The sequence below is a fragment of the Acinonyx jubatus genome, chromosome D2, assembly GCF_027475565.1.
Source record: "Acinonyx jubatus isolate Ajub_Pintada_27869175 chromosome D2, VMU_Ajub_asm_v1.0, whole genome shotgun sequence".
Lineage (NCBI taxonomy): Eukaryota > Metazoa > Chordata > Mammalia > Carnivora > Felidae > Acinonyx > Acinonyx jubatus.
The window spans coordinates 40,736,011-40,745,256 of NC_069393.1; positions in this window are offsets into that span (position 1 = coordinate 40,736,011).

A 9,246-nucleotide genomic window follows, 5' to 3' on the forward strand; every position below is an offset into this window, starting at 1 on the left:
CAAGATGGAGTCTGGACTGTGTTCTCATCTAGATGCTCAATTGCATAAAATATCTGCTTCCAAGCTCATACAGGTTGTAGGAAGAATTCATTTTTTGTGTGCTACAGTACTAAGGCCCTCAGATCTTAGAAGCCACCTACAGTTCCCTGCTACACGGCCTTCTCCATAGGCATTTCACAGCACAGCAGCTGACTTCTTCAAGGCAGGAAGCTCTCCTTTTCTTGCCGCAGTCTCTTCAGAGTCTTATATAACTTAGCATAATCATGGGATTGACATCCCCTCACCTTAGCTATATAATGTAACCTAGCCAAGGCAGTGGCATCCCATCACCTTTGCTATATTCTATGGTTAGAAGAAAATAACAGGTTCTTCCCAGAAGCTCAAGGGGAGAGGATTATCCAGGCTGTAACACCAGAGGTTGGAGATCATGGTGGCCATCTGAGAACTTGGCCTGTCACACAAGATTTCCTCTGATAGCATCTTCCACATATTTGGCTCACCTAATAAAATCCTTCCTCACAATAGTATGTATGACCCCTCTCTTGCTTCCTGCCCCACCTCAGGGTGCATATCTAGTTCTTGTCCTCAGCCCCACCAAAAAGTGCCAGTTTACCATTAATCCTAGCAATATGTCACAATCTTTCTTCCACATAATAAATCTGAAGGAGTGGAAATAACTAATTATACTTTTAAATTAGAGAAAATTGCTTTCTCATTCCAGTTTCAAAATTATGATATGTGTAAAAATTTAGAAGTGATTTGATCTCTCAATCTTGGTAAAATAATCTATATAGAGAGGAAAATAACCTAACTCATAAGGATGTGTTGATGCAATAAAAGCATTTACATATGGCATGCAGTCAATCACTGATGATGATCTTCCCTTTTATTAATATGCCATCTTCTGTATATTAAGAAGGTTTTACCTGTGCCTAAAGCAAAAGTAGAAAAAAAAATCACATGAATACCGAGAGTTGCTTTACATCAGTGACTTGAAAATATGTTCTTTGCTCTTCACAGGATGAAATGAAAATTTGAACCCCCAACACTATGTGAAAAACATTTTACCCAATCAAATTTACCTATTATTTATTGGTTTGTCTCTGTCTCTCATGCTCATTTGTTTTATTTCTTAAATTCCACGTATGAGTGAAATCATATGGTATTTGTCTTTCTCTGACTGATTTATTTTGTTTCATTCTCTATTTCAGGAACATACAAATCCATTTTTTACTAATAGGTTAATAACTTAATAGGTTCATTAGTGTATTTGTGGCAATGTTTTTCAAGGTAGGAACAGATGTGTATCTGGATGTTAAAAATTAATGTTAAACAAGAAAACTGCACAGGGAATTATGACCATTCAGTTGTTATTTTCATATACTTATAAGGATGGTTGAATATGAAAACTTGCTCTAGATTTAAAGAATACTGGATGCAGATTTAGTATCAGTAAGCAAATGATTTCAGTTGTTAGTAACTGAAGAGAAAGTTAAAAGTGGCTTCTCTTTTTGTATACATGAAAAATTGTCTACTGTTGGGCAGTCCCAGTGATGGCAAGATGGATTTGTTGTCTTCAGGGATCAGAGTTCTATTAAAAAGGTAACAAGAAATAATGTGTATGGTAAACTAAAGGCAAAGTTTGCCATAGTCTGTGCCTTTGGTGAAATTCTTTCTTCATACATAGGCAACCTCAAAATTGTATCTCCTCAATATCTGTGTTGTCTTCATTAATTCCAGTGACCCAGTGACCTGTAAGTTAAGATATAAATTATCTCTGTGCAACACGCTTTATATACAATGATGGGGGGGAAGCTAGAATTACCATATTAAAAAATGCCCTCGGAGAAAGAGAAATTGGAAAACATTCCTAGTCACTGGTCATCCAGTAATCATAGCCTGCTGGTAGACTGTGTAGACACTGCCTGAGCTAGCCCAAAGTGTGGCCTCATGCTCTACTCTCTTGAGATACTCTCTTGTTAATCATTCCCTGAATCCTCTGTGTTTGCTTTCTGGAAGTCTATATGTATGCATGCGTGCATGTATATGTCAGGCATGTCCATTATCCTCTAAGCTGTCTAACCCGGTTTCTCTTCCCACTTATGAACCCTCTCTGAAGTCAAAACCACCTCATATCCTCTTATCTCTCAGGGGCTAGAATTCAAGCACATGGATATGCCTGCCTGCAATGGGGGCTAGGAAATGTAATCTTTTAGTTGGACATACCACTGCCTTCAACTCAAAACCCATTATTAAGGAAAGAACTTATTAAGAAAAGGTTAGATACTCAGAAATAATCATTGCCATAAAGCTCATTATGTCATCAAAAGTCTTTGATAAGTATAAATGGGATGTGATGTAATGCTGTGACTACAACAGGAAGTTGATTGAGACAATCAGTGTAGTTGGAATTTCCCCACCCCCCAGAACAAACTGGCTTTATTTGGAAGAATTATAAAGCTATTATGATAGTACAGAATTCCATACAATATCATAACTAAATGTCACCCTAGTGTGTATGGACCATAGTAAAACTTCATTGACACTCTTAGGGAGAGAAGAGAATCAGATTAGGAATCAGTAACTAATGTTCAAGTGGAGATCCAAGTTGGGGGACCAACACGAATCAAATTAAAATGTCTAATATTTGTTGATAAAATTAAGGTTGATGCAGGTGAGTTGTGATCTTTGTATTTTTGTGAATATGTTTCACTTATATAGTAGGCTCATACTAATTCAAGTGGGGCTACTGACTTCTAGGTGGTTCTGGAGATTTATCATTGAAGTCACCAGAGGTTCAAAAATGTTGAGTAAAGATTGACAAAATTGAACTAGGGTTAGCACCCAGATCAGTCAGGCAGACTGATGTCCCTGCAAAAAGCTGGAATAGTCTCTGAAAATCAAAGTTAAATCTAAGCCATGAGAACATACAAAATGAGTGTGGGAGTAGGGTATCAGCTCAGTGGTGTTACATATTTCTAGTGGCTTACCACTCAAACACCACATATTCCATATATAATGCTAATAAAATTCAAGTCCTCTACTCTCTATGTTTCCTGCAAAGCCACCTCATAGAGGTAATATTATTTATAATACTATTTATTTGCTTCAGAAGCATAGATGGTCTTTTTTTTTTTTTTTTTTTTTCTTGCCTACAGCCTTTATCCATGGTTTAGCACTCACCTAGAAGGGGAAACTATCCTAACATAATGGTAGGAAAAAAAGTAAAACCAGGATAGAGCCAGACGTTAGGATACTTGGTTTTCCTGCTAACTATTAACTACTTTCTAATATGATTTATGTTATTACTTCTTCTCGTTAGACTCTTTACTTTTTATTTGTAAAACGAAGACTTTGAATTTATGAGTTCTAATATCTCTTCTCATTCAAAACTTCCATAAATCTAGGTATTCAAAAGCCAGAAAATTTATTTTCAGTTCTTTTTTAAAAATGAGATCCCTTTACACTGCACTGTTTATATTGTACCTATGAGGTGACAGTCCATGAATAAATCCTGTGTTGGATCATGATCTCCAGGTAGGAGCCCCAGAGGCCACTTCTTCTGTGATTACATAACTGTGGTCGCATCTGAAGTTTCAATGACCATGTGCACAGAGCATCCCCACACAGAGATCTTAAGGTCAACACATCCAGGCAGAAAGCCATATGGTTCTTGCTTCCTGAACCACCCTCATTTCCATATAAATGCTGCCTACTACAAAAGACAATATGACTTTTGTACCTCTAAGAAGATAATGATGAAGTCATTTGGGGATGTCATTTATGTTTCTCTTTTGATTCAGTTACTTACAAATTGATGGAGTTCAGCCAAAGCTTCTCAGATTCTTTGACCCTTCCCCTTTTCCCATTTGAATGAACAATGGAAAACTTAAGTACTAGTCATAGTTCAAAATTCATGAGTTCAGTCACCAACTTCACATTTATTTCTACCGGTACAAAAGGGAAAAAATACTCTATAAATGTTCTCTTTTAATCTTTAAAATAGCAGTGAGGTAGGACTGTTTCCCACTATTTAAAAAATGTTTTTAATGTATATTTAATTTTGAGAGAGAGAGAGAGAGAGAGAGAGAGAGAGAGAGAGAGAGAGAGAGAGAACACGTGTGGGGGAGGGGAAGAGACAGAGGGAGACAGAATCTAAAGCAGGCTCCAGGTTCTGAACTGTCAGCACAGAGCCCAACATGGAGCTTGAACCCACAAACTGTGAGATCATGACGAGAGTTGAAGTTGGATACTTAACTGACTGAGTCACCCAGGTGCCCCTCTTTCATGCCATTTTAGACAGAAGTAAACTATGGCACAAGGGGTAAAAGAATGTGTCAAATCACCATTGAATCAGATTTAATTTTTCTGAGTCCAAACCCACATAATGAAATGAAGAAGGGTGATAAGGAAAAAAAAAAAAAGAAAAAAAAAAGAAAGAAAAGAAAGAAACAGTTATCTGACAAAATCTGGGATTTTCAAGTTGTTGTGGAACAAAAAGTAAATTTTAAATTAAAAGCATGGCCTCATCCTGCAAAATGTGATTACTATGAAAATCAAGAGTTAACAAAAGTTCTCTCTGAGAGCTTTTTCATTTCCTGAGCTCATTGAGAAAGTTCACAGAAACTCAATAAATGTATATACTGAATTGGGGATATACAGGATAGGTTCCATGTAGAGGGATTGTATAGATTAAGTAGCTATTCAGTGGATAAAACTGTTTGAAATGTGTAGTCAAGAAAATCACTGTTACCTTAGTGGGTATGTCTTTTTTTTTTTAATATAGACTTCTGGATTATTTTAAGGGTTTCTGAATAATCACATGGATTTATTGTGATTTTGTGTCTATAACACTTTAAATTTATTTGATCTTCCAAAAATTAACTAGGATGATTCCATCATTTTAATAGGGACTCTGTAATTCAGAAATTCTCTTCTGTTGGTTGCAAATAACCAAAAATAGCTCCAGTAACTTAAATAAACAGAGAGTTGCTTATCTTAAATAATAATTCTACAGTTTTGTGGCTCATAATACTCCAACAGCTTCTGTATATCAAGATTAGTGCTTATTTTAAACTCTTGGATTTTATTATATTTTTTTCCTCATGGTCACAAAACAGCATCTGCTTCTATAGGGATCATATCTACATTCCAGGAAGAAGGAAAGGGAAAAGGAAAATATGCTTTTCGAGTAATATGCCTCATTTGTCAAGAAAGCAAAATGTTTTTGGAATTCTTGCCCAGAAAGGTTTTTTTTCAACCTTTGTTGTCTCCTGGGCCTATTGTCTCCTGGGCCAGAGACAATATTGCACATGGACTTCTCTGGTTAGAATGTGCTTTGGTAGAAGTGGGTCATAGATAGTGAGGTAACATAAAGCATCAGATATCAAATGAGACTCATATGAATAAGAAGTTGTACCCCATACATAACCTTGTTAATATCAACAATTCAGTCAAGAAGCTCAGAAGAAGCATAAACGGAATAAGAAGTCCAAGCAACTCTTCAGCTATTTTCTTTTCTTTTCTTTTTTTTCTTTTCCTTTTCTTTCTTTCTTTCTTTCTTTCTTTCTTTCTTTCTTTCTTTCTTTCTTTCTTTCTTTCTTTCTTTTTTTTCCTTTTTCCTGTCCTTTCCTTTCTTTTCCTTTCCTTTTTAATGTCTTCACTGGACACACACTCACTGGTCCAGAATACATAAAGTCTCTAAATTAGTTACAGAAATAGCATTTAGTCTATGAATCATCTCCATTTCATACCCTGGCTTCTTCCTCTTCTTTTTCTCCCCCACCTCTTCCTCCCTGTTCTTCTATTACAAGCAATCCTTAACAAGAGACCTTCTTATTCAATAGATAAGATTCCCTTTCCTAACAAATATTATTAGTCTATTTGCTCACAGTCCAGTTTTTGGGCTGTTACAAATATTAGTAAATTTTTAATTTACTAATTAAATTAAAGGGAGTAAACAGATTATAAGTTTTAACTTCGTCTCAGACAGAGTCTCACACAGAGACAATAAGTTAATTATATTGACTGATATGAAAGCTCTCCATAGTATTTTTTTCCAGTAAAGCAGCTATTTGTATAATAACCAATTCGGATTTAATATGATTTTTTTCACTGCCTTTTAGGTTGAATAAAAAGAGTGACACATGAGTGTCCCTAAGTCCCCAAGTCCCTAAAGACTTGACTTATCCCATATACTTTGTCTCTTTCCTCCCATTATTATTAAAAATATTCATTTTGCCAGCAGCTCAGTTGAAAGTCTTCATGTGTTCCCCTCTAAAAGGCTATTTACTTATAATTAATAAACTTTTTCATTCATTCAATAAATATTTACGGGGCACCTAAATGTAAAATAAATGTGACAGATGAAAGAAATGCAATAGTTAGGCCAGCAGATGCAGTCTTAGCCCATCATGGGCTTTACAGTATAGTAGAGGAGAGATGAAAACATAAGTAATCACAAAATTATACACTCATGTATTTTGATCAGGTCTATAAGGAAAACATATGGTGTAATAGTAGAGCCTAATACGGTAGAGACCTCTAACTGAAAAGGTTAGGAAAATTTATTTCAAGGGATTTTTTTAAAGCCAAGATATATGGGATGAAAAGGGGTAGCCATAGGAAAAGCAATCCACGTCAAGACAATGGGGAAAGTACTGATTTATTACCTCAGGCACTTTTCTTATTTCATCTGCATAATGACTCTGCAAGTCATGTGTAATTATCCCATTTTGCAGGTGAATAATCAAAGTTTAAATAATTGGTCAATGTCAATTGGATAGCTGATCAAGGTTGCAAGTCCTTGTTTGCATACCTTCCTCAGGAATTTTGGCACATGATCACATAGGAGGAAGGTGGGATTTCTATGCATAGTTTTCGCCCCTCTTATCTGAAATCATAAACAGGTTCAACCCCCCCCCCCATCTCTCAAGAATGGTTGTGCCTCACTTACTGAAGAAGCATAATTCAATCTCCATGTGTGTGGTAAAATACACATGACAAAATTTACCATTTATTATTTTTAATTTTTATTTTTTTAATTTACATCCAAGTTAGTTAGCATGTAGTGCAACAATGATTTCAGGAGTAGATTCTTTAATGCCTCTTACCCATTTAGCCCATCCCCCCTCCCACAACCCCTCCAGTAACCCTCTGTTTGTTCTCCATATTTAAGAGTCTCTTATGTTTTTGTCCCTGTCCCTGTTTTTATATTATTTTTTCTTCCCTTCCCTTATGTCCATCTGTTTTGTATCTTAAAGTCCTCCTATGAGTAAAGTCATATGGTATTTGTCTTTCTCTGACTAATTTCGCTTAGCATAATACCCTCTCGTTCCATCCATGTAGCTGTGAATGGCAAGATATCACTCTTTTTGATTGCCAAGTTATATATATATATATATATATATATATATATATATATATATATATACACACATACATATATACATACATACCACATCTTCTTTATCCATTCATCCATTGATGGACATTTGGGTTTTTTCCATACTTTGGCTATTGTTGATAGTGCTGCTATAACATTGGGGTGTATGTGCCCCTTCGAAACAGCATCCCTGTATCCCTTGGATAAATACCTAGTAGTGCAATTGCTGGGTCATAGGGTAGTTCTATTTTTAACTTTTCTGACGAACTTCCATACTGTTCTCCAGAGTGGCTGCACCTGTTTAGTATATTCACAATATGAATGCAAACATCACCACCATCAAGTTTCCGAACATTTTAATCACCCTCAAAGCAAACCCTGTACCCATTAAGCAGTCAGTCTGCAACCCTTGGCAACCCCCAATCTGATTTCTGTTCCATGGACTTGTCTATTCTGGATATCTCATATAAGAAAAATCATATAAGGTGTGGCCTTTTGTGTCTGGCTTCTTTTGCTTAACATAATGATATCAAGGTTCATCCATATTGTGGCATGTAGGAGTATTTCATTCCTTTTTATGGTCACAGTTTCAACATATGGATATATGGCATTTTGTTTATTCATTCATCAATTGACAGACAGCTGGGTTGTTTCCACCTTCCTTTAGTTAATAGTCCTGCTGTGAACGTTAGTGTCAAGTTTTGGTTTGAACACCTGTTTCCCATTTTTGAGGATAAATACCCAAAGGTGAACTTGTTGTGTTGTATGGTAATTCTATATTTAACTTTTTGAAGAGCTGCCAGACTGTTTTCTACAGTAGAGCTACCATTTTACATTCCCACCAGCAATTTATGGAGCTCCCAGTTACTCTACATGCTAGCCAACACTTGTTAAATATTGTTAAAATTATTATCAATGCCATCCCAGAGGGTTTGAAGTGGCATCTCATTGTAGTTTGATTTGCATTTCTCCCATGACTAATGATGTTACCATCTTTTCATGTGATTATTGGTCATTTGTATATATTCTTTGGAGAAATGGCTATTGAAGTCATTTGCCCATTTTTTCTATTGGTTTCTTTTGTTGTTGAGTTTTTAGAGTTCTTTACATTCTGAATACTAGAGCCTTCTCACATATGTGATTTGTATATGCTTTCTCCAATTCTGTGGGTTATCTTTTTGCTTTCTTTACAGTGTCCTTTAATGAATAAATTGGTTTTCATTTTTATAAAATCCAATTTCTCTATTTTTATGTTGCTTGTGTTTTTTAAAAAGTTTATTAAAAAAGTTTATTTATTTTGAGAGAAAGAGCGAGAGAGAGTAGGGGAGGGACAAAGAGAAGGAGAGACAGAACTGCAAGCAGGCTCCACAGTGTCAGCGAGGGGCCCGAGGTAGGGCTCCAATTCACAAACTGTGAGATCGTGACTTGAGCCGAGATACTTAAAGGACTGAGCCACCCAGGTGCCCCATGTTGGTTGTGCTTTTGGCATCACATTTAAGAAACTATTGGTAAATACAAGGTAATTAAAAAGAACCAGATGGCCCTTAAGGAGTTTTCTTTTGTTTTGTTTTTTAATTTTTTTAATCTTTATTTTTAAGAGAGAGAGAGAGAGACAGAGTGTGAGTGGGGAAGGAACAGAGAAAGAGCCCTTAGGGAGTTTTTTTAATCTCCATGTTTTCTCTCCACTTTCATCGGTTTCCTCCAATGTTCTGAAGCAGAATCCCTACATCAGAGATAAATGATACTGGGGCGAAAAGCTCCCAGAGTCAAACAGAATGCCTAAGGATTGGCCTGCAATCTGAGATTAGATTACTCCACCAGGGCTATGGCATACCGTTTCCAAAGGAAACACAGACCAAGTT